Source organism: Lissotriton vulgaris, chromosome 2_1 (genome assembly GCF_964263255.1).
Source record: "Lissotriton vulgaris chromosome 2_1, aLisVul1.2, whole genome shotgun sequence".
Lineage (NCBI taxonomy): Eukaryota > Metazoa > Chordata > Amphibia > Caudata > Salamandridae > Lissotriton > Lissotriton vulgaris.
Window position 1 is genome coordinate 638,835,642 of NC_141687.1, and position 11,818 is coordinate 638,847,459.

Consider the following 11,818-nt stretch of genomic DNA (forward strand, 5'->3'; position numbering starts at 1 on the left):
CAATGCACCTATTGGAGTGATATCACTATCACTGCAGATATAGGTGTGAGATCACTATCACAGCAGATATAGGTGTGAGATCACTATCACAGCAGATACAGGTGTGAGATCAATATTGCAGCAGATATAAGGATCAGATCACTGTCACTGTATATATAGGTGCGAGATCAATATCACTGCAGATATAGGTGTGAGATCACCATTACTTCAGATATACGTGCGAGCTCTCTATCACTGCAGATATAGGAGTGAGATCACTACTACTACAGATATAGGTGTGAGATCATTGTCACTGCAGATATAGGTGTGACATCACTATCACTGCAGAAATAGGTGTGAGACCACTATCACTGCAGATTCATGTGTGAAATCACTATTACTGCAGAAACAGGTGTGAGATGACTATCACTGCAGATATTGGTGTGAGATTAACATCCCTGTGGATATTGGTGTCAGATCACTATCATTGCAGATATAGATGTGAGATCACCGTCACTGCAGATATAGGTGTGATATCACTATCACTGCAGCTAAAGGTGTGAGATCCCCATCACTGCAGATATAGGTGTGAGTTCACCATCACTGCAGATATAGGTGTGAGATCACCATTACTGCAGATGATGGTTATGAGATCAGTATCACTGCAGACATAGGTGTTAGATCGCTATCACTGTAGATATAGGTGAGATCAGTATCACTGCAGATACAGGTGTCAGATCACCATTACTTCAGATATAGGTGTGAGATCACTATCACTGCAGATATAGGTGTGAGGTCACCATCACTGCAGATACTGGTGTGATATCACTTTCACTGCTGATTTAGGTGCGAGACCACTATCACTGTAGATATTGGTATGAGATCACCATCAATTCACCTATTGGAGTGATATCACTATCACTGCAGATATAGGTGTGAGATCACTATCACTGCAGATATAGGTGTGAGATCACCATCACTGCAGATATATGTGTGAGATCACCATTACTTCAGATATAGGTGTGAGATCCCCATTACTTCAGATATAGGTGTGAGACCACTGTCCCTGCAGATATAGGTGTGAGTTCACCATCACTGCAGATATAGGTGTTAGGACACTATCACTGCAGCTAAATGTGTGAGATCACCATTACTTCACAGATAGGTGTCAGATCGCTATCACTGTACATTTTGGTGTGAGATCACCATCCCTGCAGATATTGGTGTAAGATCACTATCACTGGAGATATAGGTATGATATCACTATCACTGCAGATATAGGTGTGAGATGTCTATCACTGTAGATATTGGTGTGAGATCACCATCACTGCACATATAGGTGTGAGATTAATATTACTGCAGCTACAGGTGTTAGATAACATCACTTCAGATATAGGTGTCAGATCACTATCACTGCAGATATAGAGGTGGGATCACTATTACTGCAGATATATATGTGTGAGATCACTATCACTGCAGATATAGATGTGGGATCACTATCACTGCAGATATAGGTGTGAGATCTCTATCACTGTAAATATTGGTGTGAGATCACCATCATTGCAGATATTGGCGTGAGATCACTATCACTACAGATATAGATGTGAGATCACTGTCACTGCAGATATAGGTGTGCGATCACTATCACTGCAGATATAGATGTGGGATCACTATTACTGCAGATATATATGTGTGAGATCACTATCACTGCAGATATAGATGTGGGATCACTATCACTGCAGATATAGGTGTGAGATCTCTATCACTGTAAATATTGGTGTGAGGTCACCATCATTGCAGATATTGGCGTGAGATCACTATCACTACAGATATAGATGTGAGATCACTATAACTGGAGATATTATTTCAGATATAGGTGTGAGATCACTATCACTGTAGGTATTGGTGTGAGATCACCATGAATTCAGACATAGGTGTGAGATTACTATCACTGGAGATATAGGTGTGAGATCGCCATTATTTCAGATATAGGTGTGAGATCACTATCACTGCAGATATAGGTGTGAGATCTCTATCACTGTAGATATTGGTGTGAGATCTCTATCACTGTGAATATTGGTGTGAGATCACCATCATTGCAGATATTGGCGTGAGATCACTATCACTACAGATATAGATGTGAGATCACTGTCACTGCAGATATAGGTGTCAGATCACTATCACTGCAGATATAGAGGTGGGATCACTATTACTGCAGATATATATGTGTGAGATCACTATCACTGCAGATATAGATGTGGGATCACTATCACTGCAGATATAGGTGTGAGATCTCTATCACTGTAAATATTGGTGTGAGATCACCATCATTGCAGATATTGGCGTGAGATCACTATCACTACAGATATAGATGTGAGATCACTGTCACTGCAGATATAGGTGTGTGATCACTATCACTGCAGATATAGATGTGGGATCACTATTACTGCAGATATATATGTGTGAGATCACTATCACTGCAGATATAGATGTGGGATCACTATCACTGCAGATATAGGTGTGAGATCTCTATCACTGTAAATATTGGTGTGAGGTCACCATCATTGCAGATATTGGCGTGAGATCACTATCACTACAGATATAGATGTGAGATCACTATAACTGGAGATATTATTTCAGATATAGGTGTGAGATCACTATCACTGTAGGTATTGGTGTGAGATCACCATGAATTCAGACATAGGTGTGAGATTACTATCACTGGAGATATAGGTGTGAGATCGCCATTATTTCAGATATAGGTGTGAGATCACTATCACTGCAGATATAGGTGTGAGATCTCTATCACTGTAGATATTGGTGTGAGATCTTCATCACTGGATATATTGGTGTATAGGTGTGAGATCACTTCAAATAAAGGTGTGAGATCACTATTACGGCAGATATAGGTGTGAGATCACTACCACTGCGGATGTGTGTGTGAGATTACTATCACTGCAGATATAGGTGTGAGACCACTACCACTGTAGATATTGGTTTGAGATCACCATCACTACAGATATAGGTGTGAGATTACTATCACTGCAGATATAGGTGTGAGATCTCCATTACTTCAGATATAGGTGTGAGATCACTTTCACTGCAGATATAGATGTGAGGTCGCCATCACTGTAGATATAGGTGTGAAATCACTATCACTGCTGATATAGGTGTGAGATCACTATCCCTGCAGATATAGGTGTGAATTAACCATCAGTGCAGATATAGGTGTCAGATCACTTTCACTGCAGATATATAGAATACCCACGTGTTCGGTATACGAGAGTTTAAGCCTTTGGCATTGTAAATGTCAATGCCTTTTATTTACGTTTTAAAACGAAAACAAAAATAAAAGGCATTGTCATTTACAATGTCAATAGCTCAAACTGGTGTTAATGCGACTTGTTTTTTTATGTCTGAACTTATAATCTATGCTGGTGCTGTAGCAAGACATATCTGTCCTGAGGAGACCTGACAAATTATTTACGAGTTGAAATCTTTTAGGGTCTTTCTTCCTGATGCTGATCGGCCCGTATCAGAGCTCAACGATGTGGTATCCAAATGGCTGAGTAATGCAGTGGACATCATGCTTCCTCTGACATCGAAGTGTTCCATGTCACATCGTCAGCCTGTGCCGTGGTTCTCAGAGGAGCTAAAGCTTCTTCGGGCCAACTGTAAGGCACTTGAAAGGAGATGGAGGCGTAACTATTCTGTTTTGCAGAAAGAGGCCTATAAGGAAGCCCTTAGAGGTTACCATAAGCAGTGCAAAAGTGCGAGAGCTGCTTACACTGTGAACACGGTTACGCAAGCGCAAAACTATCCCCGAGCTCTGTTTTCTGTTGTTAAGAAATTAGCAGGAGCTGATACCACCCCAATTCCCCCTCCCTTGGATGAGGCTCAATGTCAGTCACTGTCGGAGTTTTTTATTTCTAAGGTTGATCACATCTAGGATTCCTTGAGCTCTCCCCCTTTGACAGAGAAATCCCTGACTGGACCTTTATTGTTGCCCGAAAGTCCTGTTATTCCAGTGAAGCTCACGGAATGGCAACTGTTCGATGATGCCTCTTTCCTTGCATGCCTGAACAGTGTGAAATCAGGGTCTCCTCGAGACTCTTTACCTGCTAAGATCATGAAGATGTTAGACCCAAACCTGTATCAGGTATTTATAAATTTGCTTAATGTTTCTTTAAGGGAATCTCATGTACCCCAAGCATGGAAACATGCGATGGTGGGGCCCCTCCTAAAAAAGGCTGGTGCGGATGCCTCTAATCCTGCTAACTTCAGGCCCATTTCCCTGTTGCCCATCTGTTCGAAGATCCTGGAAAGGCACATCAATACTCAATTGAATCATCTTGTGGAGAGTTCTGGTTTTTTACACTCTTCCCAGTCTGGCTTCCGAGCCCACTATTCCACAGAGACTGCGCTTCTCGGAGTTACGGAGAGTTTACGACATGGTATCGATCAAGGTGAAACATCTGCACTCATCCTGTTGGATTTGAGTGCCGCGTTCGATACCGTGTCCCATTCCATCCTCCTGAAATTTCTCCGTTCCCTGGGAGTGGCAGGTCCGGCTTTAGCCTGGATTGCCTCCTTCTTGAGGGGGCATACCTTCCAGGTTTTCTCGGCCAAAGCGATATCTGCAGTTTGTCCATCGGCTTATGGTATTCCCCAGGGGTCTATACTCAGCCCCTTACTGTTTAACATCTACGTAAGACCCCTGGCCACCATTGTGGAGGAAGCGGGGCTGACGCTATACTCCTATGCTGACGACACCCAAATTGTCTTCTCTCCGTCTGGCAGTAATGATAACAGCCCTTCTGCTTTAAGGCTCGGCCTGGTACATGTGGCCGAGTGGATGCAGAGGAACTGTCTGAAATTAAATGGGGAGAAGACAGAAGTAGTGATACTGGGCAAAAATAAAAATCTATGGGGCCCCCAACACTGGCCTAGCGATATGGGACCACTTCCTCAACCAGCTACCGTGGTGCGTAATCTTGGTTTTCTTGTTGACGACAAGTTATCTATGAGGCAACAGGCTAAAAAGGTTGCCGCGATCTGTTTTGTCACCTCAAGATGGCTACAGAAAATCTTATGGATGCTGCCCCTCTCCACTCAGAGAACTGTTGTCCAGGTGCTGGTTGTTTCCCGCCTGGACTACGGGAATGTTCTCTATTTGGGAGCTGATGTTGCAACCATTAAAATTCTGCAGGTAGTCCAAAATGCGGCTGCCCGATTGCTTTGCTATGTTTCCAGGAGAACTTCAGCATCGCTTGCTCTGCGGGACTTACACTGGTTTAAAATTTCAAGCCGGATAAAATTTAAATCCTTATGTTACCTGTTTAAGATCAGACAGGGCGCAGCCCCGAAATACCTACAGAACTTAGTTAAACCATATAGGACACACCGCACCCTTAGATCTTCTGGCAATGGAGACTTTAGTATCCCGAGATTCAAACTTGCTAGAATGGGTGGGCGATCTTTCGCTCATTTAGGCCCCAAGCTCTGGAACACCCTACCAGTTGTCTTAAAATTAGAAAATAATCTGCTACGTTTCCGGAAGGGACTCAAGACTTTGCTTTTTGAGTGATCTTTGTCTTTAGTTAGCCCCGCTGTCCTGAGTTTGTAGGTATTACCTGATATGTTCCTTTCTTCTTGAGTCTATCCCTAGCGCCGGGAAACCCACTGTGGGTAGCTGTTGCGCGTTACAAGTTGAATAAATAAATAATAAATAAATGTATGCATCCCACCAGCATTGGGTATATGATTCTGTCGAATATGGAACACTTTCAATCTATAGGATAGGATTAGTGTGCATCGTCTATACTGGCTTTCTTTGTTTACATCTGTATATGAAAATAAGTTATGAACAATGATAGAAATGAGAACTGAAAAGCATTTGACTTGTGATTTTTCATGAAATTAATTCGTATATCCCCTTTTTGTGTAATCAAATTGTGCTTAATTTGTTTTGATAACCTGGGATACACTATGGAAGAGAGCATATCTAATGAGTCCCACAATACATATGTTTGTTATTATATGATTACCCTTGTCCTGTGGGACTTAGTAGGCTTGACTTGTATAACTCATACATCCCTGATGTGTGGGTTTACCAGCAGAAGCTATCAATGGAAGGGTCACGGAGATCGAATGATGCTGTGAGAGGTCATCTGGTCTCCACATGCGCAGTTCTAGTGGTGAACTACATGCCAACTGGCACAGCTACAGTCAGTGGACTAGTGCTTCTGCTGCCAGTGTGCAGTGCAACCATGAAGGACCAGTCGTAGCCAGACTGGGAAGTCTACCCCTGCCTGGAAGCTGAAGTTGCTGGAAAGAACTGGTCTGTAGGTTACACTTGCCAAGGAAACTCAGTCTGGAGGCTGCATCTGTAAACCTTCCTGATAAGTCGGCACCCGAAGCAGTCCACCAGAGAAGCTGGATGCTGGCACATTTGAAGAATCTCCACTGAGCACCCGACTATTGTACGCCAATGTGCATACCAGCCAGCTACCACCATGCCCAGTCCTCTGCTGAGCAGGTGAATTGACACAGACTCCATAAACTAAACACAAACAAAGCCAAACTGCAATAAGGGATAATCCTTACCAGTAACACTCTTTTTAGTTAAACTATATCAACTGATCTGCCATTTGACAGTGGAAACCGCCCAATGAAACTTGCACCTGTGCCTAATTTTACATAAACCCAGCTTATGGAGACACGAGGGAGGAACCACAAAGTGTGTAGGATGGCACTGGAGGGTGGGGTAGGGGCACAGCTCTTCAGTGTAAGCCTTGTTGTGAGATTGTTTAACTTTAAGTCTGACACTTACTAGCTTGTGTAGAATGTCATACTACTGTGATTGTAAACGTATTTATTTCTAAAAAGACAAGCACTCAAGCACTAAGCTAGATGGTGATTTAATAGAGATGTGGATTGTTCATTGGGTTTTGAGTCTGCACCCCCCACACTACCTCCCTGAGAAGCCTCTGACTGCTCGCCCTCACTACCTTGAGAGTTAAAAGGCTTCTATTTGGCCCAGGTTGCACAGCCATAGTTGGATGGTCCACAGGGCAACTGTGGCAAATGATCTCAACCACCATGGTAGGGGGTCCAGTAGTTCCTTTCTGCCTTGTGGCCACCCAAAATAAGGTCCGACATACAATAAGAGAGATTTTGTTATAGTTATCTTTATTCACATAGGAGTTTTGCGAAGCAATACATATAACCTATGTAGCTTATGAGCACTGAGCAAAAGAAGAACAGAGAAAGTTATGAAGTTCAAACTTCAGCCGAGCAAAATCCAGCAAGATGCATAAGCGGACCCTAAATATGATAGTGTTTAATTAGGCTCAACGAAGGCCTGTTTGCAAAGTCCTATCTGTGGAATCAAAAATGTAGAACTCTAATCCCAGCTTAGATATATGACCAAAAAAGTGTGATCCTGGATAACTGCCCTACCACCACCATACAGACTTTGGGCATCTTATCTGTTAGAACTGGTGATGTTCAGGACAGTTGTGAGCAAAGTGATCTTAAAAGTGACCTGTGCTTTTTGCAAACTGACTCCAACATGTAGCCAATGCACTTTCGAGGATAAGTTTGAAAGCAAGAACTGTGCAATTTCTAAAACTAAGGATGGTCTTGGTGAATATGACAATCGAGGAAGGTGGCAGGTTGCTATTAAAAATATATTCTAGGAACAGGGGATATGCCTCAAATGTGCAGAGGTACTAAAACGCTATTCCAACTTTGGACTGCTGCAGTGAATGGTGAAATTCAGAATTATTATGGCATGTCCAGAGAGAGAATCACATTTGAAAATATCTTCCATGACTATGAATACATTTTTACAGTCATGACTGTCCGCTGCAGGGGGAGCTGCAGTGCAGTCATAGGCACAGCCTCAATCTGCCTATCAAAGCACATGCTCATTCACAAACATTCTCTAATGAAATTCATTAATCTTTTTGAAGCATACCTCATGACTAGCTCACACAATGTGAATGACTGCCAGAGGCAGAACAGCATGGTCAGAACAAAAGGGTGATTGGTCTGCAATCCCACTCTGTCCAGGTGTGTGGTTTCATCAGCCTGCCCTATCCAAGGGCGTAAAACAGGCCCCTGCAGTGCCGGTGAGGGGGGGGGGGACGATCCTTCTGGGGTCCCAATATAGTCCAATGCTAATAGATGTCTGTGAGATATCAGAGACTCAAGGCCCCTTAATCAAATTCTGTAGGGGGCTCAATAATTATAATCTTTTAGCCTGCTGAGTGCTAAATGGGTTGTTAAAGGGCCTGAATTGGAGTAATAGCCCTGCGATGCATGTGCTGACGAGTAACGAAAGAGAGGGCTTTTAATAACCGATATAGCCCAGGCAAGATGGGCTAATATGCTATTAGAAAAGTCGCCCACTCTGGGAACAGTCTTCTAAATTAAATAAGGAGAAACAGAAAGCCAAACTTTGTACAGTTAGAGCAGAAGTCTTATACCAGGCGTTACTAGTGCTAAGCCACGTCATTGTCTTCAATGCAGCTCCCATCATTCCACGTTGTGCCACTGGCGGTAGCAGCACCCAATAATTGTTTTACTGTGTAGCCATCTCTCCGCATTAACTGTAAAATATATGACCAGTCTGGGTTTGCATCTGGAGAAAAGAGTTGGGTTCCAGAAATAGGAATTAAATCCAACTAATGTAAAGACAAAAAAGAGCATATTTTGTATAGCAATATGCACAAGGAAAGAAGCGAAGGCCAACATGCAACTGTGCTAGTCGTCAAAACAATGTGCCATTCATGAGTGCTACTGCTGTCAGTTGGCTACATAATGCTGTTAGTGGTATGAGTACCAAACCTGAGTTTCAACTATGGAAAATGTACACATTCATGCAATGCAGGGACTAACAAAACATGATCGATACCTCTTTAGGCCAAAGCCTAATGGGTGCTCACCTAAACAAGCCAATGGCTGAAGGTAGATCCTCACTGTTAGTTGTATGTTTTGCTGACATGAGCACGAGCAGACACCAAGGGCCCTATTCACAAAAGTAATCTGAAATGAAATCCTAACTTCTTAAGTTAAACTTAAAACAAAATTAAGTTTAACTGGGACAAAATCCTAGTCATAAAATTAGGATTTTGTCTCAGTTAAACTAAAGTTTGTCTTAAGTTTAATTTAAGTCCAAAATGTAAAATTAACTAAGAAAAATCCTAACTTTAGTACTCTTAAATGCCTTCTGTGAATACCGAAAGTCGTAACGTTAGGATTTTGTCTCAGATTACTTTTTTGAATCGGCCCCAAGCTGTCAAGCAAGACCTAAAAATATCTTTACTCAAACATGTCTCCTAGCTTCATTGACTGTATCATTGCTTTTGTTACAGGTTACAAAATTTAGTTTCAATACTCCCATCTTCTTTTCCCTGGCTCTGCTGATCGCTGCTGAAAATATTCAAAAGTTCTTATTCAAAGAACTGTCTGTCATAACTTCTCTATGAAGAGGACAGGCATGTGATTACATCCTGTTATCTATCTTACACAATTATTCCTGCTTCTTCAATGTAATTCAAATAATATACACATTTCCTGGAAAATGGAAGCCGGTCCTTCACATAAACTAACAGACTGGTAGTTTTTCACAATAGGTCCATTGGTTTATACTATAAAAACAGCTGCAACATGACGCTTCCATTCAGAGAGGTATGATTTGATCCTCTGATGCCAGCTTTATGATATTGCAGGGAAACACTCATGAAAATAGAACTGAATGACAGAGGATGCTGTAAGATTCATTGTGGATACAAGTCTTTAGGCTGTGTTATGAAACACAGGAGATAATAAACTGAATTATTTTATGGCCGGTGTTACCAGCCAAATAAACATCTTGGGGGGGGGGGGTGGTAGTTTCACCAGATTATCAGATTCTTTTAATTAGTGGTTTCTCCAGTATGTTTGGGTTTTCCTTCAATTATTGCAGCGTCCATAAGACTGATCATACAGCAGCCAGAATATTTTACACCCAAACTTATAATCTATATTGTTAGTTCCAAGGCAACTTTATTCTCAGCCTTCTGCATTAGCTTGGTGCTCCATTGCTGAGGACTGATATTCCACCAGAGATTATGCCTTCCCTTTCACCGTGGACTCTTTGCCATGCTTCAAAAGGTTATTATTTCTAAAATGGTTTCCCAACTTTCTGACAGTCCAGGAACTCCTTCTCTACCCATTCTCCATAGAAGAGGCAACTGAATAGTTATTCTGTCCCATTTTCTACTTCAAAGTTATTTTTATTCTGTATTATAATTTTTCCTTTTTGCCCACTGACCATCATTTCTGTAAAATTTTATATTTTTATGTTTTTTTTGTGTTAAGTTTCTTGTCAAGTTTTGAGCAGTGGTCCAATTACACTTTTTGGGCAACCAGAATTGAGCTCTGAAAGTATAAAAAATACATTTCTTAAGAAGCATAACTGACTAATACATTGTATCCATGACTTATTTTAGCAGAACAAGATCCCAAACAATCTTCCACCTTTATAGGTCTTTTGTGCAACATCAATGTATTTCTATGCTTGCATGCTCTACCACTACTAAAAGCTTCTCAAGCATTACACTGACATGATCACACTTCCCACAGTAACCCAAGTTAAATGGTACAGTGACCCACAACCTGCATTTTCAAACTTACTAATTTGAGTAGGACTTATAATGATGGCCAATGGAGCAACATGATTGTTTGTCGAGTTCTCCATTAATATAAAGCAGCCCTTGCAATATAGCCCATTTTTTGTTTTGAACTCAAACAGATCAAAAGTTAATACGATTACTGGACTTGCAGTGCTATGATTGGCAAAATATTTTACAAAACCGAATTGTCGCCATTTATAAAGGCAACAAGGTTGCCTAGACAAAGTAGATAGCATCTTTTCATGGAATGGGGACGGGTTTTTGCTGTAACAGTAAATGAAATGTTTTTAAATATTTAAAAGTATCCCACATGGGGTGGATAAACTGACTCCTTTGTCTTTCCTTTTGTTATTTCACATTTAACACTTATTCACTGCAGCCTATTCACAAAGACATTTTGTAGAATGTAAAGCAGTACTCCTACAATGTGAATATTTATGTACAGTTAGTATAAACAGAAAGGACTAACCCTCTTGGTACTTTTACTAATAGGGAGTTGGAACTTTTGAGGCTCATTCCCAATGACATGTAAGAGTATGTAAAAGAGTACACATTTGGTACTATTTCCTATACTCATAAATGCTTTTATCAATTGGTCTCATAGTTTTCAAAACTGCAGTTGATTTAACAGGGTACTTATTTTTGTATTAAAAATTACAAATATGTTGTATTTTTTTTTAGGTACTGGGTTTTGAATCTTAAGAAATTCCTACTAAGAAACTTGTGTTACCTGGCTGCTGCACAACATGCCTTTCCTTGCTGAATGATTTAGTCATTCCTGCTGCATACGTACGCCCGAATGCATAATCTCAGCAGCCCTGGTTTTAACTGATTGATGTGTATGACCAGGAGCTCACAATATAGCATAATGATGACCTCACTGAGGTCCCCACTAATGGAGCTAAGAAACGCCGTTTTAGGGTCCTTGGTCTCTTTAATTGGCTGTGTTACACAATATGGCTAAGTACCAAAAAAGACACTTATACTGAGTGTGCTGTTAGGATTTAACAAAGAACAAAACAAAGAAAATGAAAAATCATTCTGTCAAAAGTATATAAAAAGTGTATAGCATCTTACACATGTAAACAGGCAGAATATGGAACAGAAAGTACAAGGCAAAGGGTCCATTACAAGCTGCAGTTTTATTATAGGGTCTT